Source organism: Coturnix japonica, chromosome 12 (genome assembly GCF_054131305.1).
Source record: "Coturnix japonica strain WE chromosome 12, WE-NBRP24, whole genome shotgun sequence".
Taxonomy (NCBI): domain Eukaryota; kingdom Metazoa; phylum Chordata; class Aves; order Galliformes; family Phasianidae; genus Coturnix; species Coturnix japonica.
The window spans coordinates 15,494,707-15,513,404 of NC_140674.1; the positions used below are offsets into that span (position 1 = coordinate 15,494,707).

The 18,698-nt window shown below is 51.9% G+C and overlaps 1 long non-coding RNA gene across 7 annotated transcripts; it reads right to left on the bottom strand.

Annotated features, from left to right (window-relative positions):
• Positions 1 to 446: 446 nt before the first annotated feature.
• Positions 447 to 17,826, bottom strand: LOC107318294 (uncharacterized). 7 transcript variants are annotated; one of them, XR_004308406.2, is made up of 4 exons: positions 14,294 to 17,826; positions 13,510 to 13,580; positions 8,444 to 12,580; positions 447 to 8,188 (listed from the first exon to the last, which is right to left on the bottom strand). It is a non-coding gene; the product is annotated as an uncharacterized LOC107318294 (long non-coding RNA). The 7 variants fall into 7 exon arrangements; XR_014933276.1 differs by having other exon boundaries at positions 13,510 to 17,826; XR_014933278.1 differs by having other exon boundaries at positions 8,444 to 10,100; positions 12,437 to 17,826.
• Between the last annotated feature and the right edge of the window lie 872 nt (positions 17,827 to 18,698).

Sequence of the window (18,698 nt, forward strand, 5' to 3'; positions counted from 1 at the left end):
TGCAAAGCTGCTCCTGGGAAACGCTTGCATCCACACCATCCCATTCAGAAACCTCTCCTGTTCTGGGACACAGAGTCTGAGTTACCCAAGCACAGGTCTTCTGAGAGGAGCACAAATCACTTATTCACATCTGAGTAGCTTAAAAATGGCTGAACCCATTTGACTCCAACTTTCCTCAAGAATTCCCCTTGGAGCCAAGCCACGCCTGGTACATTTCAGACCCCGAGGAATTTACTTCACAAAAAGATGAGAAACTGGAATAGGGATCTGGGGGCACAGGCTGAGGGAGGATGCTCATTGAAACCCCTACATGGGGCTGCTGCCGTCTCCTGGCGCTCCTCATCCCCACTGCCAAAGATCTCCCATCCCACCCACATCCACCGCCCCGCACCTCTGGCAAGCTGCAGGATGCAGTTAAACACTTCAGCACTTAAAATTTCAGGTGCTAATTGCTTAGTAATGAAAACTTTAATCACAGGGCAATTAAAACCTTAAATAGCTGTGGGAGATCCATTCCGTGTCAACAAAGAGGAGTGAGCCCGCTCTCCAACACCCAGCTCTGTGCTCCCACCCCATATCCAGCACCTCAAGGTGCCCCCACCCCACCCCATGCAGGAGATGGACGAGGAGCCATCACCCCCCACCACAAAACCTTAATATCCAGCTAATTTCAGAGCAAGCGCCGTATATGAAAGGGTTTTGTTATTTTAAATCTCCTGCTTTCCAAACTCCCAGGATTAAAATTCTCCGCATTTATTTTAACCGCATAACATTTGCAGACAAATCACTTCTCTCCCAGCACAAAGTTTGAAGCAGGCTCAGGGTATAAAGCCTGGCCGCAATCTGCGGGGTGGAATTGCTCTGAGCTCTCTGGTTGCTGGCACATGCTCACAGCCACGTTTTCTGCATGGGGAAAAGGCTGATCCATGCCGTGCTGGTGCCATGGGGTGGGAACCTCGAGGGGAGGAGGTTAAGTTAAAGCGTTGCCCCCACAGCCCCTTGAGACCCCAATCCTGCTCCCACCCCACCTGGAGCATCCCTCACCCAAAGCCGGCTCAGGATGCTGTGCCTCCCATCACCATGGCAACTCCCATCCTTGCTGGGTTGCCATGGCTCCCCGGCCCCCAGCCGCAGCGCATCCTCAGCACAGGGAGGACCCGACGTTTGGGGTCCCCAAGGGGATACTACCACCAAGGAATGAGCTGTGGGGCTGGGAGCCAAGGGGTGAGCTGGGGACAGGCTGAGGGTGTGCTGGTGTATTGCTGACACCTTGGGTGGGAGGGGCTTTGTGACCATGTGGGTGCTTGGGGGGGGGGGGGGAGGGGGGCTGGTGGGGTTGTGGACCCTGAGGAGCATCACCTAATGCAGGTGGTAGCATCACACTCTGGTCACCCTCACACTTTTCCAGCTTCATTCCTTCCTCCGAGGGCTTCTCTGCTCAGCACAGGCTGGTGACAAGGCCCTCGGGTGTGGGTGCACACTGGCAGTATGCACAGAGCATGGATGGCCACTGCCTTGTGCGCTGCTGTCCCCTGCCCAGGGTCCCTTTGAAACTCTGTCCCACCCCACAAAGTCATGATGTAGGGATATCTCAGTGCAGCGCAGCACCAGGGTTAGGGCTGCATTCGTCATCAGAGCAAGAACCCAGAGGGCTGCTGGCGAGTGGCACTAAATAAACACAGCAACCGTGAGAAAAAGGCAGCCAGGAATAAATAGTTGAACCAAATAATAAGGCAAAGGAATAAACAAAGCGGAGACGTGCCCGGGCACGGCAAGAGCCTCCGACTTCACACTTCCAAGCTGGGCTCTGGCCCAGCCCCGACACCCCGCAGGCAATGGAGGCCATCCCACTGGCAGCACAAGGATGGGCGCACCCCTGGCTGCAGGGATCCCCTACCACCATGTCCTCATGGGGAGTGGGTCCGGCATCCCTCACCGGGGCCCTTCTTTTTCTGCCCGGGGTCAGGGCAGCTGCAGGGAACAAAGAGACATGGTTTAAAGCAGGCGGTTATTTTAAGAGCTGCACTGGTACTAATGGGGAAAAAATAGAAAGGAAAGCAGAATGAGTGAGAGAAGAGCATTTCCCCCAGACACACTCTCACAGCAGTACCTGGTGCAGGCAGGCAGTCAGGGGAAAAGAATTCCGATAAAAGGCAAATGATGCAAATTGGCACATTGGGAGCAGGACACTTCACCAACAGGAGGCTGTCGGGATGGAACTTGGTGCACAGAGTCCCCAAACAGCACCCAGACCTGCAGCACTCGTATGGGTTACATGGGGCAGGACCCCGCGGTGCAGCAGGTGCCCTGTATCCCCTCCAGCCTCCAGCAGAGCATTCAGGAGGGGAGGTCAACCGTGTTCTCCTTTCTCCACCCCTCCCTTTCTAAGATGAAGAATTTAATTTTAGTTTTTACAACTCCTTGTAGGTGGATAAATCCCTTCCTGGCGAGTCCGAGCCCTGGAAAATCTTGTGAATCTAACGCTGGCCCTTCTGGCAGTTACTGGAGCAATTCCTGTTTCTCTCCAGCCGCACTCTGTAAAGTTTTATAGTTTCCTGGTTGGGGCTGCGAGGCCCCAGCCGTGCCGAGGAGGGTGGCGGGGGGAACGCAGGAAGCAGGGGGCCAGGTGGGGCAGCCCTGCTATGCTCAGCTGTGAGCACCATGTCCCCATGTCCCCTGCTCCAGTGGGGCTGTGCCAACTGCCACCCTCCATCCCAGCTGGTGGAGATGCTGCAGAGCCAGCAACCTCCCAGTCATTGGGTTTTCTGTTCTGGCTTCGCTGGTATAGGCACTGCTGATTGAACATGGCACCCACCTGTTGGGTTAGGGACAGGGACAGTGGGGTGCTGCTCTGTGCATAGCTGTGATTAAAAACCCTGGTGGGTTTTAGGTGATGCTGGGAGAGTGGTGCAAAGAATGTATAAATGAATGAATGAATGAATGAATGAATGACATTAGCTCCATTCATGCCCATGGTCTGCCTCTGAGTGCTGAAGTCACCACGCTCAGCTCTGGGTGATGTGTCTCCAAAAGGGACGTGAGCGGGATGTGGGGACACAGGGAACCACCTCTTTGTTGTCCCACAGCAGCACCATGAGATGTCCCCATCCTTCCAGCATCACACCACCAGGGACACGGCAGGTCATCAGGACCTGACTCACCCCTTGCACCCTTCCCACAACCAGGCAGGGGTGAGGGTGTGTGTGGGGGCCATAAACTCTGCATTACCGCTAATTAAGCACTTGGCTGTCACCGAGGCTTCCCCGCACGCCCGCTGCTCTGACACTTTTACTATTTGGGGAAATGGCGTCCCAGGCCTTTGATGAACTTGCTGTGAAGTTGAAAGGAGTTTGTGGCGCGGTGCCAGGGCCCTTAGCAATTGTCTGTGGGACGTGGATGGGAAATGGCCCATTTATTAAAAAAGCGATAAATCAGATCTGGGAAGTGGGAAAAGCTGACCCATGGCTGTAAGGCAGCACGGGCTGGTCCCACACCCACGGGCACCCCTTCCCAACAGGCACAGGCTGAGGTCCCCCAGGGCAGCCTACGTGTGCCCACCCCAGTACCTCCATCCCAGCCCTATAGCCCCTATGCATAGCATGGGCAGTGCTGTGTGCCTGCTTTGAGCCATCACCACTGTTCTGCAGCATCCTCTGAGTGCTGTGCCTCAGCTCTTCCTAACGCTATCTGTGTGTGTTTGTGTGTGCATACATAGATATGAATTCATTTTATCCTCCACGCTTTGTGTTCCTCATCAATTATTCACATCTCATGAAATAGGAATGAAAACAGATTGCATGATGCTGGCCGTAGCCCTGTGGGAGGGAGATCAGCCTGAGGATTTCCCACCGCAACCTTTGGGCTTGGGGTGAGATGTGCCACCTGGACATGCCACCCAGAGCAGCACTGCAGGACAGGACCCTGACTTAAGGCCTGAGCCTCCCAGGAGGACAGAGAACCCATTGGTGGCCCTCAGCCTCTCGCTGCTGTGTGCCCACCATTCCCACTCCACGTGCTGCGGAGCTGCACTGATTTGAGCACTGCCACATCCCCACCCCTTTGTTCCCAACTCACAGCCCACAGTAATCTTCCCTTTGCTCTTTTGACCATCCGCATACATTGAATAGGAGCGCTTAATTGAGCTGTCTGCACTGACACACTGGGCTTGTACTGAGTGCCTATAATTAATTTAGGACAATATCTGTGAATTATCTTGATTAGTCCATCCAAGATGCATCATCTCACATGGGCCATGGTGAATGCCATATACCTCTGTGCGATCCATCCCCACAGCAGCAAGGTCTTCCAGCCTTTCCCAACCCAAATATGTAACAGTTTTGCTAACACAATACCTTCTCCATATCATTTATGAGCATAATGAACCACGCTGATACCAACCCCAGACATGAATGGGCGGACCAAGGCGGTCTGCATGAGGATATCTGGGTGCAGAGCCACATCTCCATGTCCTTAATGACATTTTTAATGGGATCTTCCCACAGCCTAAAGAATTCTTGGTGGGTCTGCCCCAGCACCGCACTGAGTGCATTGCAGCAGCCCCTGCTCCATCCCTGGGATCCTGTTTGGGGCAGCCTCAGCAGCACGGGAGAGATGTTTAGGCTACGGCCGTGCTCTTCAGCCGTAGGAATTTAACCCCGCTGGTTCTGATTATGGCACAAGAAGTTCAGTTTCCAGCCCAGACCACCGTTTTTGCCTACTTAAGAGTGCTTGCATTCACCTCTGACCCCCCGGTGAGGTTTATGGCTGCATCGGCTGCCTCATAAACCCCCGGGGCTGGGCCCAGCACATAAAACCTACAGATGCCCTCAGCCTCTGTGTGCTCCCTGGAGTCCCCCAGGGCCACCCAATGTCACCCTCCCCACTGCAGGTCCTCCCCTGGGATGCCTGGGGCAGTGGCAAGGGGCTGGTCCCAATGGAAAGTTGATGTGACCATGGGAATAAAGTGTCCCTAATCACCTGTGTGGGACCAGGATGACATTTCCTAAGGCAGATTACATTCAGAAAAAGTTAGTTCAGTGTCATTCCCTGCTCCCCATTGCAGCCATGGGAAAGGCCTCTGCTGGGGATACTGCAGTCCTCCTTTTGACTCCTAGTAGAGACTGAAGGGGCAAGAACCTTCCCAATTTAGATGTTCCCAACCCAAGATGGGGGCAATAGAGAGGAGCAGCCTCATCACCCCCCTGTCCCTCTGTCCCTATTGCCTGGGGACAAGGACAGCAGCGCCAAGAGATGGCACAGTGTCCTACATCACCTGCATCGTCCAGCAGAGCTGAAACTCACTGTGCACAGTCAGAATCCCAGCCTCCCCTCCTCACTTGCTGCCCTCCATCAATGCTGTGGGCATGGGATGCTCTGGGGACACGGGTGGCCCTGGGGACGCTGACACTCGGACATTTCAAACAGAGCAGACTGCCTGCGAGCTCCTGGCGCCGTCCCCGGACGCACTCCTGGGTCCGAGGAGGGCTGCAAATGTTCTCTTCTCTATTTACATTACCAGGAATGCACAGAGCGAGGGGTGGGGGCTGTGGGAGGGGGGGTATCGGCTGATTGTTCCCAGGATCCCCCTGTCAGAAAGCCTCCCCGCTCCCTTAGTGTCTCTTGATATATGGCTTGCATTAGGGGATGAAAGTGAGGCATAGCTTGGGGTTTTGGCACGACAAACCCCATTAAACTCTCTCTGGGAAAACGAGTCCAAAAAGTGTTTCGGGGGGTTGAGTCACTAAGGGATCTGCGAGCAGTATTTATACACATGGGGCCCAAAACCTAGCTGGGGGTCGGCACAGGACAGCACCTCTGGACCCTGCTGTCACCCTTAATGTGGGTCGCAGCCCCCCCTCCCATTTGGGGGCTGACCACAAATGCACATAGCCCTCTGCCATGTGGACATTTAGGACTGTGGGTTCCCAGGTGGGCAGAGCTCTGGGCCAGAGCATCCTGTGGCTGGTGGCACAGAGGCACTGTAGGTGACATTCAGGACACCACTGTGTGGACGAGCCCTGGACCCCATGCTCTGCCATCCCTTATGCCCAAGGCATGTGGGGCACCCCACCTGGTGCCCAGTGACATGGCACAGCCCTGGAGGGGAGGGGACAGACAGCCCTGGAAGATGTCCAGAACTCTTTTAATTAACCCGAATGAACCAGAGCTGAAGTTTCCAAGCCAAGCTGAAGTCTCCCTGTTAGGAGAAGCCCACAGTACCTGGCAGTAATTTAATAACTCCTATTCCAAGCTCTTTAATGGCAGTGCTGTGGAACGGCTCCAAGCCCTCCGGTCTCCCTGCAATCAAGTTACCTTTACTGCTTTATGGCAGTAGGAACAGAGGTGCAGTGTGAACACCTCACCCTGATCTTGGGGTGGTGTTCCACATCCCGTGCTTCACGTCCCCTCTTTGCAGGAGGTTCTCCCCAAACACAGAGCTCTGTGCACTCACTGCCACACTAATACCTTCTTTGCTATTTTTAGTCCAGCAGCCCTGTGCTGTTGGTTGCAGCGTATTTTCTTTCTTACTCACTCTTTTTTTTTTTTTTCCCCAGTAAATTCCAAATCTTTTTCCTTCTTTTTGCCTTCTATTCCGGGATTCAGCCTGCACCATTCCTCTTTGATCTGTGACGATGCCAAGAGTGTTTTGAAACTCTATGTATAGCACATCCCTTGAATTTCTCTTATCTAGCAAAGCAGCAATATCCTCAAAGAGCTGCGATGTGCTGCTTGTGCACCTGACACCGCTCTGCACCCAGCCCAGTCCGGGCACCTCCACACCCTACACTCCGCTGCCAACACTGGGATGCTGCTGCCCATCTCATTTTTCACACAGGACAAACATCCCCCCCTCTTTTTTCCTTTTCACCAAAGATTTTTGAGTGCAGCCTTTAAAACTGCAGCCCTGAAATGACGGCACTTAGAAATGATAGTATTTAGGCCTCCAAACTAAGTGATTTTTCCAACACGGGCAGGTAAGCAGAAGGCTGCGTTCCATCGCTTGCAGCTCACAAGGGCAAAGATCTGAAGGCTGCTCTTCCATTTGTCCCCAAAACGTCTAGCGCTCCGCACACAAATACCATAACAAATTAATGTCAGATGCTTCCCTTGGTATAATTAGACGGGATTTAGAGTGGCAGAGCCAGCAAATTGCTACGATTTACATCAAGCCTCTACCCAGCATCCTACACCGACCACTGGGTCGTCACCACTAACAACTAATTAATCGCTTGGAGGCTGCCCTGGGCTCGGTCCATGGGGAGAATTTGTTAGCCCTGGGTGGCAATGGGGCACTTGGCACTGCTTGGCCCTAAATTCAGTTCCCAAAGGTGCAGGGAGTGTTGCAAGGTTGGGGTTGTGCCAGCTCCTTGGGGTAACCATGGGGCCACAGGCTGCATCATGTTGGGTAGCACATACTGTGCTTCCCTTCCCAAACACACAGTGTGAATTGAAAAGGAAAAAAGCTCTCATTTTCAGGTTCTTCGTAAAGGACAAAATTCATCCAGGCTATCTAAGCTGTCATGGTGCTGGGCAATGTGGTTCTGCTGCAAAATGGAACCAACGTGCTGCCCTGCATCTCAGGAAATGTCCCATCCAACCAACCGCGTGCTTTTCCCACAAACTCCCCTCGAGCTGTAAAGCACATCTGGAGGATTTTAGGCAGAAAGGGATTTTCCCATAAAGTTGGAGGGGAGGGCAGCAGAGGAGAGAGACTGCCTGCACTTGGAAAAGCACAGGGACTCTGTTGCAGGGTGATGTTGAGTGGTGCAGCCCTGCAGCAAGAACGAATGAGGAACAATGTGTTGAGTAAGAGCAATCCGGGCACAGAGCTTCCCCCAGGGTGGGCAGGTAATTGAGGGGAACCAAGTTTTAGTGACTGTTTTAGAGATATCTCTCACTCTGCCTAATCCCTTGCTTCCAGAGAGGGCCATTCTCGTGGAGCCAGCCAGGAAGGGAGGATAGAGGGGGTGGCATGAAGGATGGCACAGCCCAGATGGAGGAGAGCAGATGGCAGGAGAGTCTGGACAGCCATCTCTTGATGGTTCATCATAGCAAGAGCAGTGCTCAAGGTCACCTGGGTGTCACTGGTAGAGAATGAACCCGGGTCTGGTCCAACGGAGCATCCTTCCCCTTCCTCTGCAGCATCCTTTGCCATCAAGCCAATGGGAGCAGTGGGCACCAAGTGGGACTTTAGGGCAAAAAATTCAACAAGAAAGGTTAAAAAAATGCTTAAAGAATGGAAAGTGTATTGGGTTTGGGGTTTGCAGGTTGCTTTTCCAGGCAGACGGGATTCCCCATACCTCTGCCCCAGCTATGTTAAGGTTCAGCGCCTGCGCTTCCAGCTGATTTAAAGCAAGGCTCAAGTTTATAGAGAATTAGTGAGATGAAGGAACATTATTTTTCTTTATTAGGTTAAAGGGTAAGTAAATACAATCAATCTCACCATGTATCACATGATGTCGGCAGCTTCCCACCTCAGCCAGAAAATTGCCGGCTCCTGAGTGGATTGGGGAATGACATTCGTAACTGCAAAAAACACAAACCTATGCATGTATATTTTAAAGGAAAAAAGGAAGGGTCACTGCATCACATCGCCAATTGGTTAATTCTGAGCCCATTGAACTGACAACCAAACCCAGGCCGGGATGCAGGAAGCTGCCTCCTAGAAGGGCAGGATCTCCTCCTGATTTCAGACATCACAACCCCAGTACCCTTCCAACAAACCCAGAGCTGTGGCAGCAGGGTGTGAGCTCACAGCACCCTCGTACTGCCCCTGTGCATTGATGTCTCTCCCCTCTGAATTGTGAATGAATGAACTTTCTCCCAGAATAAATAACCATCGCATGAAAGTTATTTTAGGGCCGGTCTCTGCCGGTGGAGTTTCCGCGCCTGCCGAGGCCCATCACATTGTTTTCTGCTGCTTTCCTTGGCACGGCCCCAGCACCAAGGTTCAGAAGTAATTGCAATAAAAGTCACATTGCTTTGAAGGGGGTAGGCAGGGCTGGGGAGGAGCTGGTCTGTCAGAAGGGCTGAGGACAGTCCCAGTGGCAACAAAGCTCATATGGTGTAGGGAGAAGGGTAGATACCATAGGGATGCCCCATAGGATACCATTGGGATGCCCCATGGGGTACCATAGGGACATCCCATAGATACCATAGACGTGATCCAGAGATACCATGGAGATATCCCACTGGTACAACCAGGGTACCCCATAGGCATTGCAAAGCTTTTGCAGGCTCTATTATACCTGGGATGGTGAGGAGAAAAGAAGAAATAAGAGTCACAGCAATCAGATTATGAACAGAGTAGTATTACACGCGGAAGAGCCCGCGGGGAATGGGCTTCCAGGGCTATTTTTGCCCAGCAAAAGTTGCAATTAATTTGCAAAGGAAGTGGCTTAGCATTAGGAAACCCCGCGGGCAGACCCCGCACCCGGGGACGAACATCGCATTATTTTCTCATTTAAAACCAATCGTGGCCGGGAGGGGAAGGTCTGGGGCTGCTCCCCCCGGGCTGGCGCTAACGGGGAGAGGGGGGGCAGGCACGTTTGGAGGGAGAGGGAGCAGAAATTAACCTTGGAAAGCGTTCAAATTAGGCAGTGTAATAAGAGAACCACTTCTCTGGGTAAATTTGTTAGGATTAGGGCTCACTGAGCTGTTGAGGAGAATTCAGCATGGCTCGGAGCCAGCGCGAAATGAAGCTCCTGGCTGGGGCGGCTGCGGGAAAGTCCGGGCTAATGGGCTTTGGTTCAAACTCAGATAGGAAAAAAATCCAGGAACAAAGGCACTAATTCTTCCCAAAGCCCCCAAAATCTCAGTTTATACATTTCTGTTTATATTCGTTCATAATAGATATACACAGCTGTTCTTATCATTCATATTCAAATTCCGTGCACATCTTTAGCATTTATTACTCCTGCCTCAAAATGATTTTAAGAAAATGGCAGACAGAACCCAACCTGCCTCAGGGTGTGATGTTGCTGTGTCCTGGTCTTCCTATCAGGACCCATTCTCGAGGGCTGGAGGGGACCCATTGCCATGGCTGCACTCACCAGCAGCTCAGTGGGGTTGGGGGGCTTTGAGCAAAGCACGCAGAACACCTGTGGGAACACCACACATCGTTATCCCCTTTGCATCTTTAAACACTTACCTCTCAGTCCTCCAAAGTTGCTTTTAAGGACAAATCTTGCACTGCTGAACAAAGCTCATTAGCAAAATGGGGGGTGAGCAGCAGGGACACGGGCGCCGAAGACACATCAGGCGTTGTCATCAGGTTTCAGAGTTAATCCCAACTGGAGCTGTAAATCCCAGGATGAGGCACCAGGGATGAGCAGATCGGTCTGCCCCTGTCCCACTGGGCTGATGGGGGTGGGCTCTCACCTCTTCCCCACCAGAGGAGGGTGACTTCAGGCAGCCTTCCTCCAGGAGTGCATACTTAGTGCTGCAGGGGGACGGGATGGGACCAGGCAATGTGTGATCTCCTGGCTTGAAATTAGCTAATAGCTTCAGAAGATGCCAATAGACAGCAGGGGAGGGGAGGAGTGATTTATGGGGGAAGATTAAGTGGAATTATTAGGGCCGCCTTGCTGCTTAGGAGCTTCTCAGCCACAAAAATGGGATGGCGTTCTGCAGGCACAGAGGGCGTGAGGTCAACAGCATTGTACCACAGCTCTTACATGTCCCAGCAATGTTCACCGGCCTCACTGCTCCCACGTGTAATGAGTTGCTGTGGTCTCAGGCAGGAGAACTTTTCATCGCTCTACGGGGAAGTACTCACGGTTCCCTGTTCCAGGAGCCCTGGATGTAATAAAAAGGCCTCCTCAGGCTTCAAAGCGGGAGGATTTTCATTGCTTCCTGGGCTGAGAACAAAGCACCATTGAGTGTGGCCAACGGTTGTCTCTGCTCCGCGATGTGCATCAGCCACCGCGCCCTGGGGGCTCAGCAATGGGTTGTGCAGGGGGAGATGGGGCACTTCAGGATGGGTTTGCCAGCCCTGATCACCCACCTGGGAAGGTGAGCAGCTCTGTAGGTCATTCCCTGAGTGAGCCTGGTTGGGTGCCACTGCTCAGACTGGGGGACAGCATCACCTCCAGGCAATACCTGCAGACAAAGGGCTGCCAAAGCATTGAGTAATGCGATTTTCAGCAGGGATTGTGTGCATGACTGTGTAAATAACACAGTCAGAGGTACCATGAAACCAGCTGTTTTCACGTCAAAATGGAAATTTAATAGAGTAACAAGCAAGGTCTGCCGGGGATGCACCACCAGCAGAAGCTCAGCACTGGGGCACAAGCTTCTGTCCCCATTGCACCCAAAGCTCAGTACTTACCTGGAGCTGTGCAGCTTCACCTGCCCCCTGCCCTGCAGTACACCAGGGATGGACAAGTAGATGGGGAATACGTCAGCAACACAGAAATCCCTTGTCACCTCTGTGGGTGCAGGGCTCCAGTAGGGTCAGGCACAGGGGCTGCCCCCACTGCCCTCAGTCAAAGCAAAGAGCAGGGCTGAGTCTCATTCTCCCATCCCCTCTGCCCCCCATGCTGTCACCCTGCAGTCATTTCCAGGTAACAGGAGGCCTTTACACTGAATGGAGCCTGAGGCAGGAAAGCTGACATAGAAAGGAAAATAAAAAAAGAATAAAAGAATATCAAAGGAAACTATCTGCACAGCTCACTGCCAAATCTGCCCAGCAGTGCTTCTGCTCCCGACCCCTTACAGGTGGCTGTGGTGCAGTTCCGTGCTCAGGAAGCTGCTGCTGCCCTGCTCAGGAACCAGAGCTTTTATGCTGGAGCTGGAGATGATGATCACCTGCTCCAGCCCCACTACCTCCCCCCGTGCACAGCCTCAATGCAACATGCTCCAGGCACATGGCTGAGGCCAAAACCTCAGAGAGAACAGTGCTGATTTGCAGTGCACAAAGGAGATTCTACTCCATTCTCCTCCATGTTCTCACACCAAGTTTACAGCCTCCATCTCCAAACCATCTCTGGGTTCATCCTGGCTGGAGTCCAGGCTATATGGGGCAGGGGAAGCCCCAGTGTCCCTCAGGGCCCCCACATTGCTCACCCTGGACTTTGCATCCTCTGCATGGCTGTAATGCCCAATCTGGGGCAGGATGCTGCAGCACTGCTTTCCTGCTGCCTCCAACAGTGACCTGACAATTCCCCTTGCACAGCACCATGAGGAGCTGCTCCACCTCTACAATGTTTCCAAACACCAAATAACACCCAAACCCTGCTGCTGTAAGGTTTAATCCAGCATGCCCAGCTCACAACATTCCCAGTGCTCCCAGCCACCTGGTATCCAGCTGTCCCCATCTCAGCGAGGACATGCTTTTCTGACATAGGTTTGCCTCTCTGGGTGCTTTTCTTGATGTCCCCCCTGAGCAGCTCAATGGAAGCAGCATGCAGGGACTGGTGGGGATGCGTGGCCGTACCTCAGCATGCAGCACATCGCCGTGCCTGCAGGAAACATATGTCACTGGTTAAACAGATTGTGAAAGCTTCAATCGCTTCCTTATGGCACGCCAGCAGCTCTGGCCCCACACTCCTCTCCTGTGCCGGTGCTGGATGTTGGTGTCCTGAGGAGATACAATGGCCCCAGAAGGAGCTGGGCAAAGTCATTTGGAAGGAGTGCCCTCAAAACCTTTTGAGGCCAGGACCATCCCTCCTTCATCTCCTGTTCCCAGCTCCCATCCCCAAAATTTACCAACACTTGAAAATATTTGATGTCTCTCTGTAAAAACACACACGTTAAAAACCTGTTGGAGCCTGAATTATGTTTTTAAGATGTTGCTCAATTTGTAAGCATCATAAAAAGCTGAAATAAGTTATCCTGGAAATAACCACAGGGAAATTACAGACCCGAGCCCAGTGTAGCACACAGCTTGCCCTGCATCTAACCCAGCCAGCAACCCATGGGGCTTTTGGGGACAGTATTTTGGCCATTGAATGGGCCATAACCTCAGGCAGCTTTATGGCCATCATTACGCATCTCAGCGGGTTCCCAGCCCAGAAAGGTGTTAACGAAGGCCGACCCAGCCGGCTTTGGTGGAGCCGCTGGCAAGGAATCAGAGAGCCCAGGTCTGTTCTGTTGCCAGGTTATCAGTGGATCCATCAAGTGGTGCCTGTGAGACGCCAAATCTCTCAGTTCCCCCATATGGATGCCATCCACGCTGAGCCATTTCCTGCCTAATCGCTATCAGCCCCTCTCCTCCCTCCCTGCTCTTCATAGAGTAACTCCACAAATGTTTTACAACAGGTAAAAATGCACTAAGCACACACCCAATGTCACAAAGCCTCCCGACGGTTGTGCACCATCCAGGCAACAAATGGGACACAAGTGCAATGGTGACCTTGAGATCCTTCACACCCTGCATCCCTGACCCTGCACACAGCCCTGGGGGTGAGGAAGGTCTCATGGGCACCCACACAAGGGGGACAGAACCCAAACAACCCCCCTGGCCAAGGTGTGCCTTATTTACCCCAGTGCATGCAGAGAGGAGGTTACCTTGTGAAGGTTTCTGTGCCTGATAGCCTGGGATTGTTTTGGCTTTCATGTGGTCTCTAATGAAAGGGAGTCTGGAACAGATGCAGATTTGAAAGAAAAGAGGAGGAGGAGGAAATTTCTTAGCATAGGGTTTCGGTTCCCCTGCCTATAAACAGTGCTGACAGCGAGAGGCGGCAGTGATAAACGCTGAGATAAGATCCCAGCTAGACAGGTAATTCGGTGCCAGAACTCTGCCTGGAAGTCGCCAGCAAGGCTCCAGCCTGGGCAGGGCACAGTGCGGAGCTCTCCGGGGTGCTGGGGCCGGGGACCCCGTGATGGAGATGGGGACCCCAATGGGAGACAGTGCCTTGGTGCCAAGTGCCCTGCCTGGTCTCCTCGAGTGCCTGCTGCTCCCTCTATATCCTAAAACCCATTTCGCTTCCTCTTCTGATGAGCTGTCACATATTCTTAGAGTTAAATGTCTTCACATGCACTCACTGGTTGGGGAAACACTTCCTTCTGTTTAAAGATTCATGGGTATTGGTCTTGGAGAGAAGGAAGTGTTCCCTCCCCCCCCCTTTTTTTTTTTGTGGTCAGAAGTCACCACGTGGTGGGATTGTTTCTGATAACAATAAATAGTGCCGCAGCCCCAGGATCATTCCATCAGCAGTACAATTTGCCCGGGCTGTGGCAAGGGGAGAATATATCCCAGTGCCTCGAAGAAGGAGCATGAATGGCTTGATGTAGGGATGGTGTATGTAAATTGTGCAGAACTATATAAGGGCCACAGAAATACAGCACAAACCTTACACAACCATGGGCGTGATTCATGGGCAGGGAGCAGCATCCATCACCTGGCGGGTGGAGCAGGTTCTGCGCAGCATGGCTGCATTTGGATCTTATCACGCGGCATGATGCGACCTGCCTGCACCCCAGCAGGGTATAGGAGCACAGAGGTTGCTTTCCAACTGGCTGCAGCTCTCAGGGACAGTGGAGAGCCCCGTTGTACCCAGGTGATAACAACGAAGCGTTTCTACAAAGGAAAATGCCAAAAAAAGAGTAAAAATGGCAGCGGGCTGCCCAGCACAAAGCTGCCGGAGTTCAAAAGGAAACACCCAAAGCTCCGGCAGCTCTCGACCCAGTTGCTAACAAAGAGCTGGCGATGGAAATTGCTTTTGCTCTAGCAGACGCATGGACGTGGCTCTTTTTGAGGCTGCCAGGATGGGATCGGCAGTTGGAGATGAAGGTTTTCGTGAGAAGCTGGATTCTAAAACGCGTAAATTAACTGAGATGTGCCCCAGTTCCTGAAAGGAGCTACATGCCTCTGATCTACCAGGACGCTTTCTCCCATCGTCAGAACAGTGAAGTAGGGGGAACTACTTGACATAATGTGTTTGGGGTTTCAAAGCCCTTTGACAAGGTCCCTTACGAGAGGCTATTAAGGAAATTAAACATTTGTAGAGCAAATGGAGAAAAGTAACTCCAAGGGTTGGAGACAAAGAGGGAAAACAATTTGTGTTAATAATGACTGCCTTCCAGAGGGCCGCAGCACTAACAGGAGCCTCCCCGAGTTTTTGTGCTCGAACCCCTGGTTAAAGGGATGCATTAATGATCTGGAAAAGGAGAATGAAAAATGTCATGAGAAAATCTGGCAGAGGACCCAAATTATATGGAGGATTCAGAACAAGAGAAGACTACAGGGAACTTCAAAAGGACCGAGGAGAGCTTGATGAATGGGCCAGTCAATGGCAGATGAAATCCAAAGTAGACAAATGCAGAGCCATGCACGCTGCGAGGAACAATCCCAACTAATTCAAACAAAATGTGAAAACGCATAAGGAGCAGGATAGATAAGCAGTGGGAACGCTGCAGTGCCAATACCTCCACTGACATTCTGCCACCGCCAGCATCACAACCAGCCCAGCTCCTTTGCCTCGAGCCTCTGCTTGTATGGCACCTCACTGAGCCATGCTGTGCCCAGCAGGAACATAGGGAAAGGACCAAGCATGGGAAGCTATAAAGACTGAGAAAGTCCCAAAGACAGAACATCTCCTCCAGTGGAACTGCAGAGATCATCCTCAGATCATCTGTAAGGAGAAGCCTAGTCAGGTATTTACCTAGCCCAACACCACTCAGACAGGTGAATCCCACACCTCCTTCCTGGGATTCACCTTCTCCAGGCTGCTGGCTGGGAAGCCCCAGGCAGAGTCAACCCCCAACAGGACACACAGGTCCATCCAGTGGGGTGAGAGCCATTCCTGACCCTGATGTCACCTCCTCTGGGAGGGGATGAGTGGAGGGATGGCTGTTCATGAAGAGAATACTTGGCTCCCCAGATTCTAGTACAAGGCAGGGAGAGTTGGACTGCACCCTATCAGCATTAACAGATCCTTTGGAAACTATCAGCATTCTCAATGTCTTCCTGGGGATGCAGATACTGGGGGCAGTGGTGTGCAGGGGCTGCCCTGAGGCAGATGCCAGCAGCCCCATGGCGTTCTTTTGGCTTTGACACTGGAAAGAATTGAGGTAGCAAAGGGAAGTCTCCACTACAGACAAGGGACAAAGGCTATAATGCCAAACCAAGCATGGAACAGCCAGGAGACAGAGGTAGCAGTGCCAAGGAGGCAGAACTTGGGAAAGGACACAGGAACATTTGGTGCCACAGGAACATGAGCAGAGTTACCTAAAGAGCCCAGCTGGGTTCCCCCTGGCCACTCCTGGTTCCGCTGTTACCCACTTTTCCACATACAAATCCAATATTTATTTCCAGCAAGTGGCTGGCGGGGGGTAGAGGAAGGAAAGACACTTATTGAATAATTGCGCAACCCTCAAGAAAAGCCATAAATTACCCTGCTCTATCTGTCACTATAATTTCCAGCCAAAGTCCTAATGAATCTTTCCCAACAATAGTGTAAGGACAGGTCTGAAAATGTATTGAACCAGCTAAGCACTTGGGTAAGCAAAGCAGGAGCATTAATAACAGCCATGAGACACCACACACCGCAACAGGGACCAAACATCCCAGGCCACCACTGCTCAGAGCGGAGCTGCTGGGGAGGTCACTGCCCTGCTGTTATCCGAAGCCTTAACTGTTCCAAACTTTTAAAGTAATTATAGGGAGGAAAACCCGGCAGCAGAAAGCCATTGCTAATGGAAACTGCGGAGGTACTGTTCTGTATGGGCAAAAGAGAGGTAACAGCTTTGCTGGAGGCTGTCCCATAGTTTCGGTCCATAAAGCAAGAGCAGGAGAGATTTGTTGAGAAGTGAACCACATCTCACCTCCAGGTTTCAGTCCAGCATGGGGCAGATAAAAGCACAGGCAGTTTTTCACAATAACAAAACACTGTACAAAGAGAACTTCTGCAGACTGCTTCTCCAAGAGGTGTTTCTGTTTTCAGTTCAAACACATTTTTTGCCTTTTTCCCCCCTCAAATACCTCCATCAGTCAGCATAACAGAAGGTCAAACACAACCTAGGAGGTGGCAGTGGGGTGTCCAAGTCCCAGCTCTAGCTCATTTTCCCATGGACTGTGCTCTACACCAAGACCTTTCTCCTATACCTCTCCCCTAAGCAACCACAGCACAGTGAACGATAACATCTTTACCTAACCCTGACTTAATGCAAGACTTGGGAGCTCCAAAGTTGCACTCAGTAGGGTAGAGGCATGACCCTGAGGGTGCCCAGTAGACTGCTCCAGATCTGGCCCACAGTCCCCAGACATACCATGCATTTTCACTCCTTATTTCACTCTGTGTTTCAGATGCTGTTCCCACCGTGAGGATTTACTGCTGCACCATCTGCACTCAGCCCTCCGCTGCGTATCACAAGATGCCATCTACAAACAGGCAGAGAGGCTCTCGCTGGGGCTTACAGGGCTCCCACTACTCTGACATCCGAGCACTCCACAAACATTAATGGATTTAAGCCTGCAAACACTGGTTGAGTCAGGGAAGAAGTATTCCTCCTGCTTACAGAGGGTGAATATGGGGCAGCAGCCAAGTGATTCGGCCAAATTCACAGCATGTTCTGTAGCACAGCACACATGGGGAGGCAGGTTCTCACTTCCTGGGTAAGCGTCCTAATGCTGAACACCCTGTGCCCTCCCAGTTCCCATGAGCTGCCTTCCTATGGGGGGGATCCTGGAGGCTGTGCCCACCCAGTTCTGCCAGCAGAGCCATACCCTGCAGCATCACACAACCCCGGAACCAGAAAATTAATGCTTCACCTGGGCTTGGTGTGACACTTCCATTCTGTCTGACAGACTAAATATTTGACTTCATAAATGTCAAAGTATTTCCATCAAAAACATCGACAGCAGAGCCTGACATTTCTTAATCTTTTTTTTTTTTTTTTTTTTTTTCCTTTGCCATTCAATGAACATCTTCTATATTTCAACTTAGTCTTGATTAGAGAGGAAAAGCACATTGCAATTGTTGACTGGAGTGAATGATTACATGTATTTAACCAATCTGGGAGCTGGCCCTGCTGGGAGGTGGCAATCCCATGCAGCCCTCCCATGAACCCACTGACCCACATTGCTTCCCAAGGCCATACATCCCACAAGGTGCCAGCACTCAGCACCACACTTGGCCCATGGGGTCACGCTGGGCTGTACCACCTCCCACACACCAGTGAGAGAAATAGATGACAAAAGCACGTAGCACGTGGAAATCTGTAGTCAGCCACATTTTGATACAGTCCCCAAAGTACCTAATTACGCAGCTCAGATTTCTCCCTGCTCCTCACTCCAGCGATAGCTCACCCTGAATTTTTAATAGGCCTCCAGACTGTGTGGACATAAAGGAGACATTGGCTTCTCCCACTCTTCCAACAGGACGTGAGAGCAGGGGCAGAAGGGTGACACCCTGATCTCATCAGGTAGAAAGTAACTTCAGGGGCAAGGTGCAACACTTCCATTGACATCTGGCCCTGGTGGGCGGGTGGTGGGGGAACAAGCAGCTGTAACAGAGCAGGAACACACTCTGAGGGGGTCTTAGAGGGATTTGGGAAAGAGAGAGAGGGCCAAAAAAATTGCAGCAGAGCAAGAGCTAATTGCCAAGATGAACAGGCTTCAACAAGTGAAGGGTGAGCTCTTGATGGATGAGGTGTTGACTGATATGTGAGTGTTACCCACACAGCCCATACAGGCTGATGCAGAGAGGGGCTGAGCTGTTTGGGGTTAGAGCATGCACCCCTTGGAGCATCACAAC